The 15850-nt window shown below is 43.5% G+C and overlaps 1 long non-coding RNA gene across 2 annotated transcripts in view; it reads right to left on the reverse strand.

Moving 5' to 3' along the window:
* LOC138513466 (uncharacterized) overlaps positions 1–6278 on the reverse strand; it is a 153955-nt gene extending 147677 nt beyond the window's left edge. The window contains exon 1 of one of the 2 annotated variants that reach the window (XR_011281760.1): positions 6138–6277. This is a non-coding gene — a long non-coding RNA (uncharacterized lncRNA). Of the gene's footprint in view, positions 1–6137 lie in introns of both variants that reach the window. The other variant, XR_011281761.1, reaches the window with a different exon arrangement.
* Positions 6279–15850: the final 9572 nt, after the last annotated feature.

The following is a 15850-nucleotide window of genomic DNA, read 5'->3' on the forward strand; positions in this document are numbered from 1 at the left end:
CCCATGACCACATACATATTATACGAGAAGGGATTCACAATAACATACAAAATGCCATTATGGGGGACATCAATGGGAGCGTGCCAAGTAAACCTGGTTATGACTTCCCACATCCACTGCATTTCAAGGGTTTTGTTGCGTTAAATCTGCACAACTTAACTGTACCTTAAGTGTCAGCTATGGTTATATATTGGTCTCTTTGCAGCACTTTCTCATGCACATTCATAGCTCTCTCGCTGCAGGGTGTTCCTGATTGGTTTGTGGTGAAGTTTTTTCCTGTCCTTTACGAAAAGAACTTTAATGCTTGCAGATGCAAGAAGGCTTTAATGGCTGAAAACCAGAAACAAAGGCCCACAAAGGGAGAGAACTGCTTCCCCGCTCGACCCGGGTGTTCCAGCTCTGACCCGTCCTGGCTGCCTTTCCCGGAAATCCCATCTGACAAGAGTTACCTGTCGGCACATTGTGCAGTAACTCTTACGGCGGAGTGTCTACACTGGGGCTGGAAGAGTTGGTGTAACTAAGTGCCCTCCCCCATCAACTCCCAGACCTAAGCTGCAGGGGAAAAGCCAGAGGTCACTATCCTACCATACCACACAGCCATATGGGAGCTTGCTTCTATACTGAGGTCTTCACCTGAGGCGACTTTGGTTCAGCACCCTGTCTGCATCTACCTTTTCTCCCCATGCACACAAAATCCCATGTGTTGGGAACATATATGTACTTTCTTTTACTGCCCATTAGCTTGTTTTGCCAGCCACAAAGTAAACTGCAATTCTGGGTGTCCATTTTTCTTTTTTCCCACTAGATTCCTTCTGAAGGGTTGCCTTTTACCTACTTTTGGGGGAGGGGATGGGCAGTTAGCTCTCTGTTGGCAGTGTTTTATATCTATGTTGCTAAAGAAGGGCTCCCGTCTTTGGCTTTACTGGAGGCGAGAGGCATAGTTGTGCTGTTCTTAGGTTGTGTGCCTTCTGCCGTCTGCATGTGTCAATGTACAGAAATTGGCTGCATTCCTTGACATAATGTCCATGCTCACTAAAAATGAATACACTTTCTGCCAGTTCATCTCGGAAGGATAGCTCAGGGGCAACGTGCTCGCCTTGGAAGCAAGACAATGCGGAGCAACACAGGTTTGATCTCCGGGTCCACGCTTCGAAACCTCTCGGTATTAAGTGTGTTATAAATAACCAATTAAAATTGGAGCATTTTGGCTGCTTAAAAAGATATAGATCAATCGTTTTTTTTAATTTTTTTAAATGGATTTATTCTGGGAAATCGGTTTTCTGCCGCGAATTGTATTTGGTCTGAATTACACCTGGAAGACTATTTTTGAGACTTGTGTCGTATTATGAGCACAGCACGTTCCGTGTTCCCCGATTCGGCAGAAGAACTCTGTCATTATGAGGAGCAGACGATACCAACGAATGGTTGGAGACTGGCGTCGCATTATGTGGGAGGGATAAAATACCCAGAGGTGACAATACAGGATGCAAATGGGGAGACAGCAATCAGCGGCAGTGTTGAAGGTTTGCACTAGCAAGTCAGAACCAGTGTTTGGGCTGAAATACAATGGAGCTCATTTTGTTCCTTTGCATAAATTGCCCGGAGGTGACTGCTTATGTTTGCACACATGTGAAAACAGGTCCCCTCCAGGCAATTTTTGTCATTTACACTGCGGTGTGCAAATGGGAAGTAAAAAGAGACGGCAGAAGCCTCTTTATCTTTACGCTTCTTCGCTGCACTCCGCAGTGCATATAGAGTAAATGCCACCTGCAGCGCACGCAGTGTTTACAATGATCTCCTATGGAAGCCGCCCACTTTTCGCTGCTGCAATAGGAAATTATTGGTTTTACGCCAGCATGAAAATCTTATGCTGGCGTACAACCAGTTTGATTTTAAAGGCGGACGGTAAATGGGAGGCAGAAATGTAACTTCCTTTCTTCCCTCGCCCTACACTTCAAAAACAATGAAAAGCTCCTGGAACGCAAATTGGGGCCTGTAGGCCATCAGTTTACGCTCCGCGAGACCCCCCAGTGAGTTTTAGCAGCTATGCTTGCACATGGCAACAATTCTGAGCAACATGTCTCTAATAATGACCACAACCATGTGGAAACCTCCAGGAATGTCACATTTTTTAAGTGTTTGGATCTCCTGAAGACTCGAAATTGTACCATGTTTTGCTTCTCTGAGCAGGTTAGGAAGTGGAAACAGTACACAGCTATGGCAAAAGCGGCATTATTTATTTATTTTATTTTTATTTAGGTGATATGGTAAAGAAAAACCCTTTACACCATATAATAAACATCACAACATGGAAAAAACACCTAACAGTACACATTTTCAAAACATTATTTAAATAAATAGATATCGTCATTATAGAAAAAGAAAGCAGACGTCCTATGAAATATTATGTTTTTAAACTTAATTTCTAGTAATATATCTGATATTAATAATATCTTTTTTCAAGTAATATCCAAATATTATGAATGGCTGCATGTAAAAAGGAACTTTCTCCAGAAATTAACATGGACCAAAATTGATCTGTTCTGATATTTTCCATGCTATGAATAATATTGCTATAAACTTTGTAATATACTGCATATTAGGCGGTACAAGAAGGAAGTAGATGTCGACATGTTTCGACCTCAACCTTGCAACAAAGTCTTTCTTGTCAAGGGACTTTACTACAGGCTCCCTCCCATTCTGGCTACTGTAGGGAGTTAGCCAAAAGGTAATCTAGCCTGGAATCGTCTGATTTTAACATTTCTAGTCACAGCAATATATTTAAAGGAACGGTTTAAAAGAAACACCTGTTGTGTACTATTTTTAAACATTTTCTTTTCACTTAATTTACGAATAGTATTATTTTGGTCCCATATGTATTTCATTTCTTTACAAAGGGCTGGCAAACTCTTTGGATGATATAGGGTTAAGTTTAAATCAATACAAACTGCCTAATATCATTCAGCCAAGAGGAGAAATCGTTTCTACCCACATCTGCTGTAAAAATGTCTTTGAAGTGCGAGGTTAACTTGGAGGGAGTCTTACTCGCCTCTAAGATTTTCAAATACCAAATACCACAGGGAATCCTCCACTTAGTTGCTAGGGATATTAAACCTAGCTCTAAAGAAATGGTCTCGTGGGTGGGTAACCTTCAAGATAATTTCCTACCTATTTTAGTACTAATATCTTTAGATAAATAATGAAGATTACCCAGGCGTATAGCACCGGGAGTCTTCATTCTATTAAAGACACGGAGGTGAGCATTATCCTTTAACTCTTTAATGCCACTCCTCCAGCAGCCTTTAAAAATAACAACCTTTCTTATTTTTTTTTTCAACAGTAAACCAAACTTAACAAAACTCTTCTTCACAAGGGTCTACAACTCCCTAGATGTCCCTGTGTCTCTGCAGTTGTGTGCTTTTCTCAATAACCTATCCTGTCTCAGCACACTCTTCATGTCATATCCTGCCCTCGATCTCTGCTCTTTCTTTGAAGATCCAACAAGAAAAAGTCCAGCTGACAAACACTGTTTTACGAAGACTCAACATGTAATCCACTGCAATGCAGGAATCCGTTCCATCCTAAATCATGGCCCCACCAGCACGGACTAATTCATCCGCTCAGTTGTCCTTGTGGTCATCACCTAGCAATCAAAAAAACCCACAATTAGGGAGGGAACACGCAGCCCCAAATCAGCATATCCATACATTACTGCACTAGCAGTACATTGTCATAATTAGACTATAGCAGCGTTCTGACCTGACCATCCTGCACCCCGCATATATATCGGGCAGGATAATGGTCACCCTTGTGTCTTTAATAGAATCAAAACTCCTGGCACTCTAAGCCTGGGTAATCTTCATTTAATGTCAAGACCAAAGGCGAGCATTATGCTTGTTCAAAGATTTTTAACACCACGGAAGCCACTGACGAAACAGGCTTAAAATAAAAGGTCTTAAGGTCGCCTCAGTAGACCAATCAGCAGACTTCAAAATATCATGTGGAGAAGCCCCAGAGGCAAAGGCCTTCAATGCTATTGCCCCTCTGACCAAATGAGCCCCAAATATCTCTAAGTCTATACCTGCTATATGCTTGATCGCCCAGACCCATCTGGATATGGTGGGTGGCGCAACCGCATGAAAGGTTTTCCTACATGTGATCAGTATCTGATACACTCCGCAATGCCTCACACGTTCGGTAGCCTTCTCATAGTCCTTAGTGCATTGAGCTACACACAATTTTGGCTCATCTGGAAAATAAAGGTACAAAATAATAATGGGTGACCCACTCTTAATCCTTGTAGCGATATGAAAAGCAACTCCTTCTGGGTAGAAAACCTTCCTGTTCAGTTCTAGGGTATTAACATCGGACACTCTACTACATGCCATCAAACACAAAAGCATTGCTAACTTATCAGATAGCCTGTAGATGGGCAACTGATCATTGGTCCTGACACTGCTTGAAAAGGCGGAAGAGCACCTCCACATTCAAGAGCACCTTATACTTGGCCGTGCGAAATTTCACTCCTTGCAATAGCCGAACTACGGCTGGGTATTCCCCGATCGGGGAGGCCGTTACACGTCTCGTGGAAAATAGCCAACCTATATAATCCTATGGTGTGAAATGCCCGGACACTCTACTACATGCCATCAAACACAAAAGCATTGCTAACTTACCAGATAGCCTGTAGATGGGCAACTGATCATTGGTCCTGACACTGCTTGAAAAGGCGGAAGAGCACCTCCACATTCAAGAGCACCTTATACTTGGCCGTGCGCAATTTTACTCCTTCAATAGCCGAATAACGGCTGGGTATTCCCCGATCGGGCAGGCCGCCACACGTCTCGTGTCTCGTGGAAATAGCCAACCTATATAATCCTATGGTGTGAAATGCCCGGCCATCCGTGGGCAATTCTGCAAAATAATTGAGGACCAGAACTCCAGAAGCAGAAACAGGATGAACAGGCTGGAGCGCACATCACTCTTTCCACTTGGCCCAAGAGTGGAAGGCACACATGAGTCATTCACACATTGTGCAGCGACTTCCCAAAGGCCTAGCAAAGTCCAGTGTTGCCTGGAATGATGCACGTCAGAAGCTGCAGCGTCCCTGCCAGTACTAAAGGATGCTCCCAACTCCCCGGGCTGGTCAGTAGGTTTTCTTGTAACAGAATCACCCTTAGAAAACCCAAGCAAAGTTCCATCAGAATCGGAAACCATGCTTGTGATTTCCACAGTGGCACTACCATCTCGAAATCCACTTCCTCCCTGCGGAACTTCTCTAGAGCTCTCACAAGCATGATGAACAGCGGAAAGGCATAATGCAGCACTCCCTCCCCACTGTGGAGGAACGCATCCATTCCCAGCGCCCCAGTATCCAACCTCCAACTGAAGTACCTGGGTGTCGGAGCATTTAACCTGGAGGTGAAAAGATCAATATCTAAGTTCCCAGTGAGTCCCTATAACTATAGACATTTCAAAAAAGGTAGCAGGCGCTCCTCTCCAGAAAGAACATGGCATGATACCCTGTTCTGAGATGAGAGTTTGCAGCACACGCTTTTTGCTCACTGTACCTTTCACAGATGGGAAATATCCATTTGCATATCAGTCTTTGTCCCGCCCACATGGGCAGTCCAACACTGAAATGCTTATGGCAATTCCTCTCTGAAGAAGAGTACCAACAGCAACCCCATACACGTGTTTCAGCCTTGTTGGGCCACATCAGTGAGATGAAGCTGTGCCTCTCTGAGAACAGTGAGCAGGGAGTCCACGTCTGGTTGCCCCCAGGTAACTTAGGGTGACCAACCCCAAGTTCCTTGCAAATATTTTAAAAAAGTTGCTGGCGCTCCTCTCCAGAAAGAACATGGCATGATAACATGTTCTGCGATGAGAGTTTTCAAATATATGCAGAAATACACAATAATACAAAAGCAACAAAAAAGAGAAATGGAATAAAATACCAAGGGTACAAAAGATAAACATATTAGACAAAAACAATGACTCTCTTAAAGCTCAAGGACAGGTCCTTGTCTATCTCGTGCCCCTCCTCCTCACTGTAGTCAGGAGTACAGCTTTCTGGCTCCATTCTACTGCACAGAAACTCAATGATAGGCTGTGAAACATGATAATAGGCTCAATACCTGTAATACTTTTGCCAAGTGTGTGCAATTGGGGCCTCTGTGTCTGCCTGAACGAAGCAGGCTGCTTGTGAAGAGAGCGCTTGTCTTTTTCCAATCACTGTGGACCGCAGCTCCATTAAATCACCACTGCGCATGTGTGCGCGATAGAAATGAGGTGCTTTCCTCACTAATCTGGCAGCCATAACCGAGAAGGGTTCCGCAGCTCCAATGAGCTTCTATTTTGACGTGCGCACCTGTGACTCATTCACAAGGGGAAAACGCCTGTCGGGCACTCAGACGGTTCCCTGGGGAGCGCTCCAGTCACCTGATACAAGCAAGATTGGTCACGGTCCTGGCACGCTCCCCGATGACTGCTGCACAAGTAATTCTATGACAAGACAGGAGGCTCATATTATGCATTACAATCTTTACTCTGAAACCACACCAGCAAAGAAAATACTTTTACAAACAAAAAAGTTTCCACAACAGAACTAGATAGAGTTCAATGTCAATGTATGGGGAACTCCCCAAACCATCATGGAGGACAGGTCATGCCCTGCGGGGGACCAATGAGCAGGGACCCTCCTCTACATATGTCCATTACTCTAACCCCAACCCCTCTTTCTTTGCTGCTGAAATCCACAAGCTAAGTCACTCCTCCTAGTTCTTGACTTCGTGTTGAATTTATGGAGTTTAGAGTGTTATTTTCTGTTATTTATGTATATTGAAAGTGATTTATTGCACTGTACCAGTGAAAGAGTGTTGTATTTTCTTGTACTATGAGTAATTGGCTGAGTGCAGTCAGCGGCGTTTTCGCCGTGTTCAGTGTAATCACAGTCACCTGCCTCATAAATCTCAGGCAGCGACACGTGGGATTCTTTCCCTTCAGGGGAGGTTTGTTTATTTTAGCGCGGCTGCCTCCAGTCTCCGGAGCCAGAGCGCTCTGCCCACGTGTGTTTTAACATTCTTTCCCCTCAGGGGAAGTGTGGGTTCTCTCGCATGGCTCACTGCATTAGGATCCAGCTTGGGGTAATAACATGGCCTGTTACACAGGTTCGTATCCTACCTTCGGTGTTTAACTTGTGTGTAATAATAACATGGCAAGTCCAGTGCGCATTGCCCGTATGTTTGTCACGGTGGCAATACAGCTCCGTGTAGTTTCATTTCTCTTCACACGCGTCGCGTGTGTGTGTGGTTTTCTTTTATACGCTGCTCGCGTTTGAAACCAAATGCACACAGGTCAGGTATGTTCTTGGGACCCGGCTGGGAGGCAGTTCGCTAGGCCCTCATTTCGTTGGTGTAGCTCGTTAATGAGCATTTCTATTATATTCCTTAGTATATATATATATATATATATATATGAAGGCTTCTGTTTCAGCACACAAGCAGCTCAAGGGGAAGGTTGCCGGTTTATCATACTGAGGGAGCTGGGTTCGCTGCCCGCCATTGCAAGTGTACACATATGGATGTGTATTTATATGTATATGTAGTTACATGTGTTTATATATATATATATATATATATATATATATATATATATATATATTTAAAAGTGGATATTTTATGTCATGTTTTAATTTGATATTTTCAGCTTCTATTTACACCAGTTCGCCTACGGAAGAGCCTCATACGCTGCCATTCTGCTGGTTTATTTATTTATTTAAGTGCGGCTCACGGCATGGGTGATTTGCCTTCACTGTAGGTGCCATACCCTGTTTCGGTTTCAGGTTCTGCCCGAGTTCTATTGCGAGGTTAACCCCTCGTTTGCTGCTGATTTCCACACCCTGCTGGGGTGAGCAGTTTCAGGTACATTGGCTCAGTGTATTCCTCCCTTAAACTTGGCAGTTTTGTTTAAGGGCGGCTGGTGGCAGATGTCTTTTTCTCCCAGGTTAAGTACCGTCACCTGCTCGGGGGCGGGTCTTGCCTGTGTGTTTTTTGCTGCGAGGTGGCCCCTCGTATACGCCTGGTTCCACACCCTGCTAGGGTGAGCAGTTTGCGGTACACTTCTCAGTGTTTCCTCCCTTAAAGTTGGCAACTTTGATGATTACAGTAACTGGTATGTGCTATACCCTGCTCGAGTTCAGGTTTTGCCTGAGTTCTAATGCGAGGTTACCCCTCGTGTACGGCTGGTTATCACGCCCTGCTCGGGCGAGCAGTTGGAGGTGCACTTGTTCAGTGTTTTTCCTCCCTTAAGGTTGGCAACTTTGTTTAAGTGCTGCATATGGCGGATGTCATTGTTTTTTCTGTAAACATACCATAACCTGCTCGGTTTCAGGTTTTGCCTGAGTTTTACTGCGAGGTGCCCCCTCGTGTACTGCTCGTTGCCACACCCTGCTAGGGTGAGCAGTTGAGATGCACTAGCTCAGTGTGCTTTGATAAACAATATGTTTAAGTGATGACTGGAACACATTGGCATCTTCTGAAAGGTCTGTAGCCTGCATAGCTCAGTAGGTATCAGCTTCTATAAAGGCCTGGGGTCCGGACCCCTGTGAGGGCGTAACCCCTCTTCTTTGGATATCTTATATATATATTTTATATATTTTATATTATTTATTGAGTACTTTAAAGAAAAGAGTGTATAAAGGTTGTTGTACACAGACCCATAATGGGGGGTCTTACCTTCCTCTCTAGCCATCACTCTGGTGTTAACCTTCGTCTTTTAGTCAAAATTCTGTCGCCCTTTACCTTAGTTAGTTGCAGGACAACTCAGTCCTTTCCTTAGGTTTGCTTTCCCCGATATCAATTGCTCCACCCAATACCGGGGCTGGTTAAGCTGCAGTATTTTTCTCCCAACATAAGGATGAAAAGATGATGCGATTTGCCTCTATTGAGGTCTGCAGGGCTCGAGGCTCTCTTTAGTGGGGACGTGTTTCCCTTACTATGTGTCCCATGGACATTCATTATTCTATTGGACTATTGGTGGAGACAGGGTCAGCTCGAGGGTAACTGTTCAGTTTGTTGCATGGCAACTTGAGCAACCATGTTCTACTTGGAGGAAGAGTTTGGAAACACTTGATGGTTTTGGATAGCCGAATGGCCAAATAATAACTTTATGGCACCTGCCCATGTTTCCTCCCAAAGCTTGGCCTATGGTTCAGCTAACCGTCTAACAGTGTGTTGCAATTTCTCCTCTGCTCGAGGAGTTTAAGCAGGTTTCTGTACCCTCTAGTGCGTTGCTTGACCTCTTTCGGTGTGTATATATTTATATATATATATAATTGTCTACAGTGCAGCGAATAGAGTGCTGTTTTTCATATTAGTGCTGACCCTACTGATACAGATTCCTAATTTTGGAAAGGTTTGAATAAGTCTTTATCCTGCTGAGATCGATAAGTGAACACCTCTCTCCACACCGTTCATAGTAGTGATAAGCACCACTCGTATACCTGTGGGTTCGTAGTACTATATATGTACTGTTTTGCTATGGACAATGTGTTTAATTTTTTCCTTCACCTGATTCCCTTAGTGGCCAGTCACCCTCACACGAATACAGCAACTCAGACCTCAGGGTTTGTGGGGACAGTGGCCCTGATTTTCTTTCACAGCCCTACATTTGCGGGGAATTAATAATTATACAGGAGTCTTTTTCCCCCTCATTCCCCTTCTCGCCATCTCTGGGGGAGATTGCATCATGATATACACCTCTTGTTGCTCCCGATGGTTTCTGTTTCCTTTTTACAGGAATTCTGGCTCGTAACCTGTGCAAACTCGCACTGTGCATTTCCCTCTCGCCAGTTCTTTTCCTTTGCGCAAATTCCTGGTATTTCAATAAGTTAAGCGGAGCCTGTCCACGGTCAGGGGATTGGTTAGAGGGGTTAGAATGTATTTATTTCTCTTAAGGATGTAAAGTGGGGCCTTAATGGTCCTCAGGATAGCCTTCTTCTAGGTTGCAAGGTTTTCCCTTGGATAAGTGAGTGGAGGGTTCTCCTCATTTGTGAAGGATTAATATCCCTTGGTGGGATAGAGGGGTCTGGGAGTGATACTAATCTCCCATCCAAGTTATTAAGACCCTCTATCACGATGCGTTCCAGCGTCTCTACATTAACTATCAGAAGGTGTCTGCCAGTACGATTCTCAAAGGGATGGGATATGTATGTTTACTTAGTGACTTGGTTCTCCTAGTCACCTGCTTTTTTCACAAGAGTTTGTTCTTGCAATAAGGTGCCAGCTCAGGGTGCTGTGAGCTTCATGGATCTTCAAAAATTGGCTGATTTAGAGGTTAGACTTCTTCTGGTGGGCAACTTCAGTTTAACTGTTTAGTGCTCAGAGCTTTACAGTTTAGAGTCTGGCTAAGACTTTGGCATTTAGGTGTCCTCCTTTGGTTAGTTTTTGATCCTATGGGGATTTTTTCACCCAGGGAGGGAGAACAAGGTTCAAGCACCAGGTATATCTACAAGGGGGTTTAGATATCACTATAATGGTGGCGATTGGATGTAAGATACATTTTTTATCCTTGCCAAGTTTGGCCTCTTAAGGATCAGGTTTGTAAATATCTGCCTTTTTTTTAATGGTAGCTAGGTCCTCCTTCAAGAGTTCGGGAGGTCGGTAGGTCTCTGTGTTGGCGTTTTGACAGCTTTAGCTTCCCAGGTGGGCCCCTCTCTTCCATTCTGCTCCAGGAGTCATCCCTCCTTAGTATACACATATGTCTGAAGACAATTGTGGGTTAAGTCTATTGCTTTTCAGCTCCGCTCAGGATGGGTTGACCTATTACAAGTTAACAAAATGTCTTTTTACTCTCATTTTACCTTTTGAAGATTTGTCTTTCCCACTTGGTTCCCCAGTGTAGTGATGTGACATGCCCTGTTTCCAATGCGATATCTTCCTTTAATGCATGGGATGGATCCTACAAGTCTTTCACCCCTATGGGGTACTTTTCTTTATCTCTAGAAGTGTTAGGTGCTTATTATTTTTTCTTCGGTACACTATCCAGGTTCCCAAAGATGGTATGAATTTAAGTGTTTTAAATGTTTGACTGGACAAAGGAGGCGTTTATTTCAGATGAGTTTTGTCCTAACCTATTAGTATAGGAGAACTTTGTTCAATGTTTTTTCCCCTCTTTTAACCAGTTGGTTTTGGTGCCCTGTAAGGAACGCTGGAATTGGCACTTTTCTTGTTTTCTTGCAGGATTGACTGCCTTATAAGACAGTTTTTCGGGCGGCCTAGTCTTAGGCAATCCTCTTGCGGTCAGCTGATTAATTTAATAAAGGCTTTTAAAATGTTTCCTTTCCTATTAGTTATTTTATTTATTATTGGCTCTATTGTATGGATCATGTTGTACTAATGAGATGCAAGGGCTTTGAACTTGCATAATATGAGCCTCCTGTCTTGTCATAGAATAACTAATCCCCCACACTAACGTGAGATGGGGGTTTAGATTCTATTAAAGACAAGGAGGCGATTATTATCCCACCCTCCCACCCTGTATATGATATGATATATGTCAATTGTGATACATGTACACAGGTGGTTCAAGTAAGAACATTCTTTGGTTTGTTGTTCTTCCCAACCACCCACCCTTCTTGCTTGTTCTTACAGCTACAAGTTGAGGTTCTGATCAGGAGTGTGGCTCGCAGTTACAAGTTGTGGAGTGCGTGATTAAGTCCTCTCCAGAAGAACTTCGGCATAGATTCAGGCTGCGGGAAGGTGGAGATCTCCAGTTTCGATGGATCCTTTCTCCGCGCTACGCAGTTCAACCGTTTCATTGGACTTCTGGTGCAAGACAGCTGCAGAAAGAGGGGTTGGGGTTAGAGTAATGGACATATGTAGAGGAGGGTCCCTGCTCATTGGTCCCCCGCAGGGCATGACCTGTCCTCCATGATGGTTTGGGGAGTTCCCCATACATTGACATTGAACTTTATCTAGTTCTGTTGTGGAAACTTTTTTGTTTGTAAAAGTATTTTCTTTGCTGCTGTGGTTTCAGAGTAAAGATTGTAATGCATGCATAATAATCGCCTCCTTGTCTTTAATAGAATCTAAACCCCCATCTCACGTTAGTGTGGGGGATTAGTTATTGTGTATGCGCACAGCAGGCTAGTCACGGTTCGCTGCCCGTAAATAGGACTCAATTCTGCACTGCTCCTCGTGCACTACGTTAAGCTCAACCAATATAAACTCACACTAGACCCCTAATGAACCGGGTACAGTAATTACTGCCAATCCAAAATAAACACTCTTAAAGTAAGACAACAACTCATCAATAATCAGAGACCATAAAGGCTGATGTATCTGCTTGGAAGAGCAGCAAAGAAACAGAAGTTGAGAAGGGCAGGATATGACATGAGGAGTGTGCTGAGACAGGATTGGTTAATGAGAAAAGCACACAACTACAGAGACACAAGGACTTCTGGGGAGTTGTATTCCCTTGTGAGGAAGATTGTTAAGTTTGGTTTACTGTTGTACAAAAAACCAGAAAAGTTGATATTTTTAAAAGGCTGCTGGAGGAGTGGCATTAAAGAGTTCAAGCCTAATGCTCGCCTCCTGTCTTGACATAGAATCAATACACAGAGTGTTGTGTATAGGCATACCCAAATAAGTATAATTCTGTACAATTTCCAAAGGTGTGTTGTTAATTTGCCAGAGAACATTTTTCCTGGCAGATTTTATAATCATAATGTTTGTCTTATTTAAATGTATGTTCAACTTATTTTTAATTTCTAAAGTGGTGTTAATAAGACATGGACAGAGTAGAGTGCCTTTGTCCCTAAAAATGTATTTCTTTTGTATTTTAAAAGATTATGTTTCTCCCAGCTGTTAAGATGTATCCTTACTCGGTCAGGAGTACTTACAGGGTGATTTTATGAAAAAATGTTAATTGCATGCAGGAGACAAAAAAAACGTGCTGTGGGACTCCACTATTACCTTCTTGACTCAGTCTCGTGAAGGTGTATAATTGCATGCAGGTGACCGCCTGAAAGCAATTTAAACCTTCATGAGGCAGAGTTTCGAAGGTAATAGTAAAAGCAAGATGAACTTGCTTTTACTGTTTCATTTTCCTCTCAGTCTTGTGAAAACGTAAACGCAGCCAGAAAATATGCATTGCATGTGACGTTTACTAATGGAGCCCTATGGAATCCCCCTGCCTTTTCACCAGGTGGAAAACCCAGGCGGAGTCCATCGTTTTACACCTGCATGAAAATCTCATGCAGGCATGAAACAAAGAGCTCACACAAAATTAAGGAGGTGAGCATGGTAGGGTTCTTATCTCTGCTGCGTGCCCCTCCTCCCCCTTCCTCTGCCTTGTGTCAGCCTGAAAATGTGCTGGAGTCGGAAATGGTGGTTTAAAAGCATTAAGCCTCGCTTTTACGCTTCAATTTCCTGCTCCGCCCATTGCAAAATGAAGCTGCTAGTCTCCTCCAGTCTTATCAATAGTCACTTGACTCCTTTCTCGAGGTTGCCAATCTCTAATTGGTTTCTCAATTGGTCACATGTTTTGAGGCTTCTATGCACCTCTCTCAGACGGTAGGCTCGTTCCAAACCTCTCAGCAGAGTTTTACGAACTAGGCATCTTTCAGACGTAGAGGTGCCCCTCTCTGTTTTTAGGTGCTTTAATAAATCTCTGAACTTGTTTTGTGGCAAACACGGTCTGTCATGTGTATTTGGTGGCGTGATGCAGTTTAGGCCTCTTGGATGACCTCAATAGAGTCTTTGACTCCTGCCCCTGCTACTGGGTTGCATAATGAACAGGAAGCTCCAGCCAATTGAGCTTCTTTTACAGGGGTGGGTTTGCAGGGTAGGAGCTTAGACAGTGAGGGACACATGCATGGAGGCTGCAAGTAGTAACTTAGACAAGAAAGATGATCAATTATGGATGTCGTGCTTTCCTAAAATGGTGCATGTTAAAGACATAATGAAAGCTTCCTAAAATTGATTTCTGAATATAACCATGTTTGTTTGTTTCTTTCTTCCTTTCTTTATTTGTAACGCGCGCCAGACCTGAAGGTATCAGGGTGCGGAGACATGGGTATTTTAAGCTTACAAGTTACAGAATATTTCACAGGAATTTACATCATTTACAAATTGCATAATTAATACTGACAAGTTACAGAATATGTCACAGGAATTTATATCAATTATATTTACACCAATTACCAGTTGCAAATTATTGTATAAAGGGTATACATAGTCAAAAGAGTGTGTCATAGGAGGGATGCGGGGAGTCAGGGGAGCTGATCCTGAGGAGGAGAAGTAGGGTAGCCTTCTCTTTCGAGTCAGGATGGCTTTAGATATCATTGGATTTGAGCCAGTTGGTAAGGTTGCACATCCAGGGCTCTGTCTGATAGGGCAGCAAGTTTTAATGCCCCAGCTGTACACATGTCTATTTATTGGTTTGATTTGTGCACGTGCCACATGCAAATGGACATTTGGTTCAGGGCACGCATGGAAGGGAAGGGATGTAGGAGGAGGTGTAGAAGGGTAGGAAAGCAGGGATACAATGCTATGTTATTTGCCATTTATAATTTGTCTATCACCACCGCAGTGGTCTATGTAGGGGCAAATTGTGACCCCCCACCATCTGGGTGACATCCGGACTGTGGCCTTTTGGGTGGAAAGGAGAGCGAGAGAGCGAGAAAGGAGAATAGTGGTGACAGTCAGGGAGGCAACATAATACAGACTTAACTCATCAAATGCATGGAAATTAAAATATAAGGGCGAGTGGGAGTGATTGTTGAGATGAACGTATAGTTTCAGTGTTTGACCAGAAGAACATGTCATCAAAAGGGGAGGGCTCGTCCCTCCGTATTGGACCGCTGAAGTTTCATGGAGGCCATTACTAGTGTGGTCCTGCTACTTCAAGGGAGGGACACAGTTATAGCGACCCGTAGCATATTAAAGGGCCTTCCTGAGAGAGGGGGTGTGTATTGGCTCTGCTGATGAATCAATTTCTAAACTGTAGTTCACCAGTTCAGTCCCCAGCAGGCCTGCCACAGCAGTTCACTCGTCTAAGCTTTGAGAATTGAACACCATTAAGTTGGGCAACAAAACACGATGTGTAGCATAGCTACGACAGATACAATGAAAACAGCTTTTGTGTAGGCATGCGTTTGACTCAGAGTATATTTTGGCAATCAGCTTCCCTTTGACTTAAAAAAACCAAGCAAAAACAGAATATAGTGTATTATCATTCAAAAACGGATGTAAAACCCGACAGTCAAATATTTGATTCTGGCATGAGTGCCAGTGGCAAATCAAATGTTCCAGTCTTTACGCTTCCACAATGTGAAAAGGATATTATTAAGGAAATGCATACACGAAAATATTTGCTTTGTGACTAGGAAAATGTCAGGGAAGATTTGACTGTGATGATTCACCTGAGGGCTTAAATTAGACTGCTCTGTATGCTGTCATCGAGACAGGATCATGCTTGTCCTGTGGGCATGTTAAGCCCGTGCCTTTCCCACTTTGACTGCTGCAGCCAGTACTAGCACACCTATTGTTCTGAACCTCTTTGCTTTGATCTTTCTCAACTTCCTGATTGCTGTTTGCGCGAGTAATTAGGCTTTGCTCCAGGAAATGAGCTGTCAGGGTTTCTATTACAAAAATGCAAAGGAATAGATGCACGAGGACAAGGCAAACACGAACCTCATAAAATGGAATATAATAGTGTATTTTTGTACAGTGCTTATAGAGAGTTCCTGTCAGGCCAGCTGCAAAAATGACACAAACACATCTCTGACCTCACTGAATGGAACAATTCAGATATACTGTTTATAACAGATACATGGTTTTCCGCCACA

The sequence above is a fragment of the Ambystoma mexicanum genome, chromosome 12, assembly GCF_040938575.1.
Source record: "Ambystoma mexicanum isolate Mex_15411 chromosome 12, UKY_AmexF1_1, whole genome shotgun sequence".
NCBI lineage: Eukaryota > Metazoa > Chordata > Amphibia > Caudata > Ambystomatidae > Ambystoma > Ambystoma mexicanum.